General features: G+C 39.4%; 2 pseudogenes; one reads left to right on the plus strand and one right to left on the minus strand.

Moving 5' to 3' along the window:
- Nucleotides 1-8,369: 8,369 nt before the first annotated feature.
- On the minus strand, nucleotides 8,370-8,488 carry LOC148511980 (5S ribosomal RNA; annotated as a pseudogene).
- Nucleotides 8,489-10,545: 2,057 nt separating this feature from the next.
- Nucleotides 10,546-10,664, plus strand: LOC148511981 (5S ribosomal RNA; annotated as a pseudogene).
- Nucleotides 10,665-13,215: the final 2,551 nt, after the last annotated feature.

Below are 13,215 nucleotides of genomic sequence, written 5' to 3' on the forward strand. Positions count from 1 at the left end.
ATAAAAAATGGCAATAAAATAAACAACTCTACATTGGAAGGTTTGGCTTTCCATCTCCTACACACACTAAGAAATTACTTGAGCTCAGCTTTGCATTTCACTGGAGACCACTAGCAATTCGGTAGTTGGGAGTACTGATTACTAAATGTACTGTCAGCTCCTTTATGCCTTTTACACTCACTTACTTCAGTTGATCAGTGCAGATCTACAGAGCCACTCTGTATCTCCTGGATCAGCAGAATTAATTTGAACAAAATTAATGTCTTGCCCAGGCTGCTGTACTATTTGTGACCATCCAAGTGAAAGTTTATTTTCTTACTTTAGGTCTTTTAAGTTGCTTTGCTGTCATTTTATTTGGCATGGTAAGGGACCCAGATGTAGTAGAGCTATTCTTGCTAAATTATCTTCCAATGGGGGATTAGGCCTTCCAAATTTTGAAAACCACTACTACGCTACTCAACTTAGTCATGTCTTATCCTGGATTTGGAGATTAGGTAGTAAGAAATGGGTGGACATTGAAAATGCGTTGGTCAAGGATCACAATGTTGGCTCCCTACCCTGGCTTCTGCCGGTCTTGAGACTGACTTCAGCTACTTTGTTTCCATGCATTCAACTTACTCTAGAAGTCTGGGACAAGTTGAACAAACCATTAGATTTGACTCCCTACCCCTCCATACTGAGCTCGCTATTGAGATATACAAAACTCTTTGGGCTGTATTTCCACCTACATGTATCCATGGACATTGGTAGGACTGTTTAATTTTAACCATATCCTGGACGCTTTTGCACCCCTCTCCTTCATGGAGATGTATAATTGATATGAAATACCTCCACACTTACACTTTTGCAAGTGTGCTACTGTAAGTGTAAGTGTAAGTTTTGTTGAATCCTAATGTCACTCATCCAATCATAAGGACCCCATGCCTTTTGTGCAGAAATGCATTTATAACACAGGTGCTAGAGGTGCTCTTTCCTTGCTTTACGCCACTGTGGTTTGTACCTCCACACACCTTTTACCTTGAACCTTTTGAATTGGCTTGTGAGAGAGATGTAGGGGTCCTGTGGACCAGGAGGGGTGGTCACTCATCCAATCTAGACTTGCCACTGCACCTATTAACACTGCTATTGGGGAAAACATTTGTAAGATTTTTTTCCAGATGGTATATGGTTCCTGAATGGTTGCATCCTATCTACTGTACCAGTTTGAGAAATTGCTGCCAAATAGGCTCTTAATACCACATTTGGTGGGATTGCTCAGCTCTATCAATCGTTTAGAATGGTTTTCAAGGCTTCATTACTAGAATGACAGGTGCCTCCATTCCCACAGAACCAATTATTGTTTTGTTGGACATCACTAAGCATGTGGACAAGCTTTTATGACAGATGTGTAATGCAGCTAAACCTCAGCTAGCTACAGACAGGAAGAAACCCTCCCAACCATCAATGGTCAGGTTTTTAAATAAAATATGATATGTGGCCTCCATGAAATACATCACCAGCTTGCTTACATGACACAATGCCATCATTCGATCAGGTCTGGACTCCGTGGTATGACTGTCACAACACAACTCTTACTGGTTGTTTTTAATATAAAAGAACACAGAAAGGGACTCCGCACTGGATTAAATCAATTCTGAGACCATAAGAAAGAAACCAACATATGTATAAGTCATAAGGGTGTTGGAAGAACATCCCATATCCATAAACTGGTTGGTGGTGCTCCCCTGGAGTAAGGGCTATACACAACTCGCAAAGATTATTCTATAAAGTAGGACAACAGAAAGATACTCCTTTTTGGGGGCACTCTTTAGTAAATCATATCTATAGAAAAATTACCTAATACATAACTTTTATTATTGCAAGCACTTAAAAGGACAAAGACAGACAAACAACGATAAACATAAATCACGATATATACATGTTTTAGAAGAAGGAATTAGCTCTACGGTGTTGTGTACCATATATAATCGTAGAGTTTGTAGATTGATTATACCGCGGTATTAATAAACCAATTATAACCACAGTATATGAGACACATAATAAGAAAAAAAGAGACTGGATATACAATGTAATATCCTATTATATCCCTTCACCTTGCAATTGCAATGGAAGAGAATCTGGTGAAAATATTGAATATGCTTGACACCATAAAAATAATTTGTAGCAATATATGCTTATTCCTGTGTTCAAGCAAAAACAATGGCAGGCATCTGATATTATAATTCTTGCACCCTAGTACATACCCTTAATCGTAATTATCAATTCTTCATTAAATAACATGGTTTATAACACCAGTACCAAGATGTTAGTTACACCCTTCATAGTCCAGAGAGATACAGTCAATATTAATATCCCTTTCTTTTTGCTGCTTCTTTAGTCAATATCTCATAATTATGAACATTAGAGTGGTCCTTTATAAATAATAGCCCAAGTCCAAAAGAGGCATGTAAAACTCTGCATGTTATTTCAGGCAATTCATTTATATGTGTAAACAATTAGATGGTCACATCAGTCATGCGGCATATATTGAGTTATATGTGACAAAAATAGATAATTATATTGTGATCATGCAGTATGCAACAGATTATCCATATAAATAATAGTTGGTTACATCACAGTCTGGTAACATACATTTTGTTAATAGAGATATACACCCTTTAGGATATCTAGGATTTATTAGCGCATGACAGTCAGATCATTATAATTAGATCAATACCATCTAACTGGCAAGTATCGCTCATAGTGAGCAGACCAGGGAGAAAGAGACATGTATGGTACCTCTCCGGAGTCCCCACGGTGTGCGGCGGGGCTACAAACAAACGCCTGCCAGGAGGTCAGCTGGGCACAGCTGATACTCACATGACCTGGATGCGCGTTTCGCCGTTCAGGCTTTATCAAACAGGAAGCCAAGTGTTAGTGTCATCATGCAGCAGCTCCTTTATACGCTGTACATCACAGTGACATCATGTGTCTCCACCCCTATTTTTTCTACAACGTGGGGTGAGATAGACCAACAACAAGGAAAGTTGTCATAGCGACAGTTCCTGTTTATCTATTAGTATAATAGAAATCCGAGATTTACAAGGAAAAATGAATAGTAACAGAGATAATCATAGTAATAATAAGAGCTGCAGTGTGCCTATGGATAGAATATCAATACGATGTATATAACATGATAATATTAATAACGGATTACATAGTAAATGTGACAATAAATAAAATAAAATGAAAATAAATAAAAAATACATATAGATACAAAATAAATAGATTAATTAGATAATTTGATTATTTATAAGAAGGTCAAACTAAATTTAGTGATGGGCAAATCGGAGAAAAAAGTTGGAAATAAATTCTATATAACACATAATGTATAAACTAGGGGTGAGCGGGTTCGGATTTCTGAAATCCGAACCCCCCGAGCCCCCCCGATCCGAGGCCGATCCGAGTCAGGCTCAACTATTCCTGCCTTTCTCAGATCTGAAATCGAGGCAAAACGTCATCATCCCGCCTTCCGGGTCTCGCGGGTTTTGGATTCTATATAAGGTACCCACGTCAGTGCCATTTTCTCACTCGGCTATGGACAGTGAAGAGGGAGGGTGGGAGTTAGGGCTGGCTGGGCTGTGTAGTGTAGTGTAGTGTTGTGCTGTGCTGTGCTGCTGTTGTCCATAGGGGCTGTGTCCACTCCTCCAAAGTCCATAGGGGCTGGCTGTGTTGTGCTGTGCTGCTGTTGTCCATAGGGGCTGTGTACACTCCTCCAAAGTCCATAGGGGCTGGCTGGACTGTGTTGTGCAGTAGCCGCATGTGCATCAACAAAGTAGCGCCAAGCATGCGCAAGTGTCATTGGTAAAGGGCCGGCTGGCTTGACCGTTAAAGGGTGCTGTAACCTCCAAAGTGCACTCCAAAAAAAGAAAAAAAATTTTTTTTTGTGTTTGTGAAATGTGTGCGTAGTAGCCGCACGTGCATCAACAAAGTAGTGCCAAGCATGCGCCTGTGTCATAGGTAAAGGGCCAGCTGGCTTGACCGTTAAAGGGTGCTGTAACCCCCAAAGTGCACTCCAAAAAAATGAAAAAAAAATATCTTTTTTTGTGTTCGTGAATTGTGTGCGCAGTAGCAGCACGTGCATCAACAAAGTAGTGCCAAGTGTGCACCTGTGTCCCATCAGTAAAGGGCCAGCTGGCTTGTCCATTAAAGGGTGCTGTAACCCCCAAATTGCACTCCAAAAAACAAAAATGTGTTTGTGAATTGTGTGCACAGTAGCCGCACACGCATCAGCAAAGAAGTGCCAAGCGTGCGGCTGTTTCATAGGTAAAGGGCCGGCTGGCTTGACCGTTAAAGGGTGCTGTAACCCCCAAAGTGCACTCCAAACAAAATAGAAAAATATTTTCTGTGTTTGTGAATTGTGTGCACTGTGGCTGCACGTGCATCAACAAAGGAGCAGCGCCAAGCGTGCGCCTGTGTCCCATAAGTAAAGGGCCAGCTGGCTTGTCCGTTAAAGGGTGCTGTAACACCCAAAGGGCACTCCAAACAAAAGAAAATAATATTTTCTGTGTTTGTGAATTGTGTGCACTGTGGCTGCACGTGCATCAACAAAGGAGCAGCGCCAAGCGTGCGCCTGTGTCCCATAAGTAAAGGGCCGGCTTGCTCATTTCTTAAAAGGTGGTGTAACCCACAAAGTACACTAGTCTCCAACAAAAATAAAAAAATATTTTCTGTGTTTGTGTGCGCCTTAGCTGCACGTATATAGCAATATAACATAAATGGAGGACCAAACTTTCTCCGATAAAAATAAAATAGGGAAAGATCAAGAACCATTTCCTCCTAGTGCTGTTGCTGCTGCTGGGAGTTGTTCATCATCCCAGTAGGAACACCACTACTTTTACTAAACAATTGACCCTCCAACAGTCCTTAGCGAGGAGGATGAAGTACGACAGCAGTCACCCTGAAGCAAAACGTATAACTGAGGCCTTGACTTCTATGTTGGTGTTAGACGTGCGTCCGGTATCCGCCATTAGTGCAGTGGGATTTAGACAATTGATTGAGGTAGTGTGTCCCCGGTTCCAAATCCCATCTAGATTCCACCTGCATCCTCAAAGCAGCAGCGACAAGCATGCATCTGTCTGTTAAAGGGTGATGTAACACCCAAAGTGCGCTCCAATCAAAATAAAATAATCTTCTTTTTTTCTGTGTTTGTGTGTGAAATGTATGCGCAGTAGCTGCACCTGCATCCTCAAAGCAGCAGCGACAAGCGTGGGTCTTTCTGTTAAAGGGTGGTGTAACCCTCAAAGTGTACTCCACAAACAATAAAAAATTCTTCTTCTTTTTCTGTCTTTGTGAATTGTGTGCACTGTAGCTGCACATGCATCAACAAAGGAGCAGCACCAAGCATGTGCCTGTGTCCCATAAGTCTGTTAAAGGGTGGTGTAAACCCCAAAGTGCTCCAAAAAATAAAAAACATTTTTTTCTGTGTTTGTGACTTGTGTGCGATGTAGCCACACGTGCATCAACACAGTAGCAGCGCCAAGCGTGCGCCTGTGTCATAAGTCAAGGGCCGGTTTGGACATCTGGTCTGGACTGAAGGACGTGCCAACAATTTCTGACAAGTCTACTGTCACTGCATATTATACTGTCCTCAAAGCAGCAGCAACAAGCGTGCGTCTGTCTGTTAAAGGGTGGTGTAACCCTCAAAGTGCGCTCCACAAACAATAAAAAAATTCTTCTTTTTTATTCTGTCTTTGTGAATTGTGTGGGCTGTAGCCGCACCTGCATCCTCAAAGCAGCAGCGACAAGCGTGCGTCTGTCTGTTAAAGGGTGGTGTAACCCTCAAAGTGCGCTCCACAAACAATAAAATAATTCTTCTTTTTTATTCTGTCTTTGTGAATTGTGTGGGCTGTAGCCGCACCTGCATCCTCAAAGCAGCAGCGACAAGCATGTGTCTGTCTGTTAAAGGGTGGTGTAACCCCCAAAGTGTGCTCCACAAAAAATAAAAAATTCTTTTTTTTTCTGTCTTCATGAAATGTGTGGGCTGTAGCCGCACCTGCATCCTCAAAGCAGCAGCAACAAGCATGCGTCTGTCTGTTAAAGGGTGGTGTAACCCTCAAAGTGCGCTCCACAAACAATAAAAAAATTCTTCTTTTTTTTCCTGTCTTTGTGAATTGTGTGGACTGTAGCCGCACCTGCATCCTCAAAGCAGCAGCGACAAGCGTGTGTCTGTCTGTTAAAGGGAGGTGTAACCCTCAAAGTGCGCTCCACAAAAAATAAAAAATTCTTTTTTTTTCTGTCTTTGTGAAATGTGTGGGCTGTAGCCGCATCTGCATCCTCAAAGCAGCAGCGACAAGCATGCGTCTGTCTGTTAAAGAGTGGTGTAACCCCCAAAGTGCGCTCCAACCAAAATAAAATAATCTTTTTTTCTGTGTTTGTGTGTGAAATGTAAGCGCAGTAGCCGCACCTGCATCCTCAAAGCAGCAGCGACAAGCATGTGTCTGTCTGTTAAAGGGTGGTGTAACCCTCAAAGTGCGCTCCACAAAAAATAAAAAATTCTGCTTTTTTTTTCTGTCTTTGTGAATTGTGTGGGCTGTCGCCGCACCTGCATCCTCAAAGCAGCAGCGACAAGCGTGCATCTGTCTGTTAAAGGATTACATCGGTGACAGCATCCAAGTAGGCATGTCAGACAGTCCGTACATGTACTGGCAGGAAAAAGAGGCAATTTGGTGGCCCCTGTACAAACTGGCTCTATTTTACTTGCGTTGCCCCCCTCCAGTGTGTACTACGAAAGAGTGTTTAGTGCAGCCGGGAACCTTGTCAGCGAAAGGCGTAGGAGGTTGCTTCCACAAAATGTGGAGAAGATGATGTTCATGAAAATGAATTATCAACTCTTCCAGGGAGACCAGCCTCCATAACGTACAGAGGGACCTGTGGTGGTGGATACCAGCGGGGATGAATTAATACTCTGTGAGGATGAGGATGTACACAACACTGAAGAGGGTGAGGAATCGGTGAATGAGGAGGATGAGGACGACATCTTGCCTCCGTAGAGCCAGTTTGTGCAGGGACAGATTAATTGCCAGCTTGTTTTGTGGGGGCCCAAACGAACCAATCATTTCAGCCACAGTCGTGTGGCAGACCCTGGCGCTGAAATGATTGGTTTGTTAAAGTGTGCATGTCCTGTTTATACAACATAAGGGTGGCTGGGAGGGCCCAAGGACAATTCCATCTTGCACCTCTTTTTTTTCTTTGCATTATGTACTGTTTGCGGCCTAGTTTTTCAAACTGCCATCCTGTCCGCCACTGCAGTGTTACTCCTAGATGGGCCACGTGTTTGTGCCGCCCACTCGTGTCGCTTAGCATAGTCATCAAGCTACAGTACCTCGGTGCAACCTTTTGGACATAAAAACACTATTGTGAGGTGTGAGGTGTTCAGAATAGACTGGAAAGGAGTGGAAATTAAGGTTATTGAGGTTAATAATGGCATAGGAGCAGAAAAACCCACAAATTCTGTGATTTTAGCAGTTTTTATGCTTTTTTCCAAAAAAATACAGATCCAAAACACAAAACCCACTACCCAAAACATGGAAGGGTGGTTTTGGCAAAACCAATCCAGATCCAAAACACGAAGAAAGATCCAGATCCAAAAACCAAAACACGAAAACTGGCCAGTGCACACCCCTAGTATAAACGTTAGATTAGATATAAATAAGTGTGATGGTCAATTCCATTTAGTCAACCATGTTGTCAACAATATTCCAATATCCGACTATATAAGCAGTTTATACTTAATAACATGCACAAAACTGTAAATTAGCTGAGAAAACGAGTAGCGATCCTATAACCACAAAGTCCTTTCGGTCTGTGTGCTATATTGCAGTGAACGGACCCTACTCAGGTATGTGTTGTATAGGGTAGCTATTAGAAGGAAGACAAGATCACCTCTGCTGTTCGTATTCATTGTTAGCCGACAGATACCCTCATGTCATACGTGCATTGCAAGGCATGATGTCGGACCGAATGAGAGAGTGATTGAAAGTGAATTGATAAAATAGAAAAAATACAAGAGATTATAGGTTGTTCCACTAGAAGAATATATCCAGGTATAGGTTGGTGAATAGGTACATTAAATCAGTCATAACTCTACTGATTATATAGTTAGAATTCCTCATATATTTGCCCATAGAAAAGTATATTGATAGAATGGAAGGTATAAAAAGTAACAGTATAAACGAGCTATGACCCTATAACCCTTTCAGTCCGTGTGTTTAATCACAGTGAACAGACTTCACTCAGGTATGTGTTGTATAGGACATCAATTAGAAGAAAGATAAATCACTTCTGCTTTTCGTGTATCATGTGAGCCAACAGACACCCTGGTGCTTCATTACCTACTACACCTAGTATTCCCAGGTGGTCTCCCATCCAGGTACTAACCAGGCCCAACACTGCATAGCTTCCAAGATCAATCGAGATTGGGCATGTCCAGGGTGGTATAGCTGTAGATATTTAGGCATTGCAGGGCATATTATCGGACCGAATGAGAGAGTGATTAGGTAAGAAGGTAGAGATACATTGTATTAGGAATAATATTACCAAAGTATTAATATAGCAAGTACATTAGCTATGCGTCTTTTAAATATTCAGGGAGGTTCCCAGATACTAAAAAAATATAGTATAATAAGAAAATGTAAAGTGAAATTGATGTTTAAATATTAGAATTATGAATTCAACCTTCTTATAGGTCATAGGGGATAATCTCCAAAGACAAATGAAAATATAAAAAATAAAAATTAAATAATAAAAAAAGGGGTAATAGATAGTATTATCTTAATCAGTTGTTAATCATTGTAAGTTTCTGAAGTTACAAAGTATATATAAATAAATATATAACAAGAGAGTGAAGAAGGATAAAGGGATATGATGGGGGTCAGTAGAATTGATTAGTGTAAGTATAATATGTGACAAGGTGATCACAAATACATGTGTGCGTATTTATAATATATGACCTGTGTACCAGTGGAAAGGGGAAAGAAAAATGTGAAAGAAAAGAAAGGAGGAAAAAAGAGAATGGATTGATTATAAATTAATAAAACTATCTAGTGACAAGATTAGTGATACCTAGATAATACAGTCAAAGTGTTAAGTAAAAGTGAATATAATGAATAAAACGTTGATCACTTGTATAAATAGAAGAAGATGAAAACAGAAACAAAATATTAATACTATCTATATAAATCAGTTCACTCATCATGGAGGTAGGAAAATTCCGTAATTGATTTGTTCATTTAAACCCCTTGTTGCTACAGTCCCCAATCTGAAAATCCATTGGCATTCTTTTTTTAGAAGTTCCCTTGCAATATCTCCACCTCTGATGCCCAATCTTATCCTTTCTAGGCCAAAGAATCTCATAGCTTTATCTTTATCTGGATGTCTGGTATGGAAATGTCGTGCTACAGATGTAATTTGTTTCATCCTTGCCATATCTGAGCTGGCATTTCTTACGTTTCCTATATATTCCAGTATCCTTGTTTTGAAAGGCCTTTTCGTCATGCCAACGTATCTCATGTTACAAGTGCATGAGATACAGTATATCAAGCCCGAGGTATTACAGTTGGTAAAATCTTCCAGAGGTATCATCATTCCATCTTTATCCTGAATGTAATCAATTTTAGTGATATAATCACAGGCTTTACATGAGCCACATGGGTAGGTTCCTTTTGTTTTGGACTGACCTAATTTAGTGTTGGAGAAATGACTCTTAACCAGGTGATCCTGTAAATTAGGTGAACGCCTCCAACTCATGGATACCTTTCTTTTGAGTTTGGTTGCAAGGTCCATATCAGATAATAATATTGGCCAATGTCTGTTGATGGATAATTGTATCTCTTTCCACTCTTGGCAATAATTACCCACAAATCTTATTTCCTGATTTTCAGATTTTTTCATTCTTGTTTGGAATATTAAAGATTCTCTCTTGGTATTATGTAATGATGTTTGGGCTTTTTTGATGAGTCTGTTACTATAGCCTCTTTCCTTAAGCCGCATGGCTAGTTCCGCACTTTTCTCCTTGTAAATCTTATCCTCTGAGCAATTTCGTCTCAGTCTAAGGAATTATCCTCTTGGAATATTATTCACTGTTGGTGGGAAATGGACACTAGAACTATGCAGGAGACTATTGGTTGCTGTATGTTTTCTGAGTAGTTCTGTAGCTAGCATATTATTGTGATCTTTGTAAATAGCCAGATCCAGAAAGGTAATCCTATTTTTATTGATATCATGTGCCAATTTCAAGTTCAGATTATTGTTGTTCAGTATATTGATTAACTCAAGGAGCTTTTCTTCACTACCATCCCATGTGACCAAGATATCATCAATATACCGCATCCAACTGTGGACATTGTCAGTATACTGATCATTCCTCTCATGGAATACCACTTCCTTCTCCCACCAACCTAAATATAGGTTGGCATAGGTGGGAGCACAAGCTGATCCCATTGCTGTGCCCTTCTTACCTAATCACTCTCTCATTCGGTCCGATAATATGCCCTGCAATGCCTAAATATCTACAGCTATACCACCCTGGACATGCCCAATCTCGATTGATCTTGGAAGCTATGCAGTGTTGGGCCTGGTTAGTACCTGGATGGGATACCACCTGGGAATACCAGGTGTAGTAGGTAATGAAGCACCAGGGTGTCTGTCGGCTAACATGATACACGAAAAGCAGAATTGATTTATCTTTCTTCTAATTGATGTCCTATACAACACATACCTGAGTGAAGTCTGTTCACTGTGATTAAACACACGGACTGAAAGGGTTCTGTGGCTATAGGGTCATAGCTCATTTATACTGTTACTTTTTGTACCTTCCATTCTATCAATATACTTTTCTATGGGCAAATATATGAGGAATTCTAACTATATAATCAGTAGATTTATGTCTAATTTAATGTACCTATTCACCAACCTATACCTGGATATATTCTTCCAGTGGAACAACCTATAATCTCTTGTATTTTTTCTATTTTATCAATTCACTTTTAATCACTCTCTCATTTGGTCCGACATCATGCCTTGCAATGCACGTATGACATGAGGGTATCTGTCGGCTAACAATGAATACGAACAGCAGAAGTGATCTTGTCTTCCTTCTAAAAGCTACCCTATACAACACATACCTGAGTAGGGTCCGTTCACTGCAATATAGCACACGGACCGAAAGGACTTTGTGGTTATAGGATCGCTACTCGTTTTCTCAGCTAATTTACAGTTTTGTGCATGTTATTAAGTATAAACTGCTTATATAGTCGGATATTGGAATATTGTTGATCACATGGTTGACTAAATGGAATTGACCATCACACTTATTTATATCTAATCTAGCGTTTATACATTATGTGTTATATAGAATTTATTTCCAACTTTTTTCTCCGATTTGCCCATCACTAAATTTAGTTTGACCTTCTTATAAATAATCAAATTATCTAATTAATCTATTTATTTTGTATCTATATGTATTTTTTATTTATTTTCATTTTATTTTATTTATTGTCACATTTACTCTGTAATCCGTTATTAATATTATTGTGTTATATACATCGTATTGATATTCTATCCATAGGCACACTGCAGCTCTTATTATTACTATAATTATCTCTGTTACTATTCATTTTTCCTTCTAAATCTCGGATATCTATTATACTAATAGATAAACAGGAACTGTCGCTATGACAACTTTCCTTGTTGTTGGTCTATCTCACCCCATGTTGTAGAAAAAATAGGGGTGGAGACACATGATGTCACTGTGATATACAGCGTATAAAGGAGCTGCTGCATGATGACACTAACACTTGGCTTCCTGTTTGATAAAGCCTGAACGGCGAAACGTGCGTCCAGGTCCTGTGAGTATCAGCTGTGCCCAGCTGACCTCCTGGCAGGCGTTTGTTTGTAGCCCCGCCGCACACCGCGGGGACTCCGGAGAGGTATCATACATGTCTCTTTCTCCCTGGTCTGCTCACTATACTATAATGATCTAACTGTCATGCGCAATTAACCTCTAGATATCCTAAAGGGTGTATATCTCTATTAACAAAATGTATGTTACCAGACTGTGATGTAACCAACTATTAATTATATGGATAATCTGTTGCATGCTGCATGATCACAATATAATTATCTATTTTTGTCACATATAACTCAATATATGCCGCATGACTGATGTGACCATCTAATTGTTTACACATATAAATGAATTGCCTGATATAACATGCAGAGTTTTACATGCCTCTTTTGGATTGCCATGGACTTAGGCTATTATTTATAAAGGACCACTCTAATGTTCATAATTATGAGATATTGACTAAAGAAGCAGCAAAAAGAAAGGGATATTAATATTGACTGTATCTCTCTGGACTATGAAGGGTGTAACTAACATCTTGGTACTGGTGTTATAAACCATGTTATTTAATGAAGAATTGGTAATTACGATTAAGGGTATGTACTAGGGTGCAAGAATTATAATATCAGATGCCTGCCATTGTTTTTGCTTGAACACAGGAATAAGCATATATTGCTATAAATTATTTTTATGGTGTCAAGCATATTCAATATTTTCGCCTGATTCTCTTCCATTGCAATTGCAAGGTGAAGGGATATAATAGGATATTATTTTGTGTATCCAGTCTCTTTTTTTCTTATTAGGTGTCTCATATACTGTGGTTATAATTGGTTTATTAATACCGCGGTATAATCAATCTTCAAACTCTACGATTATATATGGTACACAACACCGTAGAGCTAATTCCTTCTTCTAAAACATGTATATATCGTGATTTATGTTTATCGTTGTTTGTCTGTCTTTGTCCTTTTAAGTGCTTTCAATAATAAAAGTTATGTATTAGGTAATTTTCTATAGATATGATTTACTGAAGAGTGCCCCAAAAAGGAATATCTTTCTGTTGTCCTACTTTATAGAATAATCTTTGCTAGTTGTTTTTAATGGCTGCTTGTGCCTTACACCTATTTGTAATATCAATTTGTCCATTTCAGTTTATCTTCAGTCATGTTGCTCCTCTCTACTTGTTCTTATCGTAGGTGTTGTCTCCCCCTCTCACTTTCCATTCTTTTATTTATTCCTCCTTCTTTTCCACCTTTCTATTCTGCCTTCCCTACACTAATGTTTACAAAACAAAATATCATGGCAGATTTTTAGCTCTTTATACATCCTAATGA

This window comes from Taudactylus pleione, unplaced genomic scaffold (genome assembly GCF_031769625.1).
Source record: "Taudactylus pleione unplaced genomic scaffold, aTauple2 ptg000286l, whole genome shotgun sequence".
NCBI lineage: Eukaryota > Metazoa > Chordata > Amphibia > Anura > Myobatrachidae > Taudactylus > Taudactylus pleione.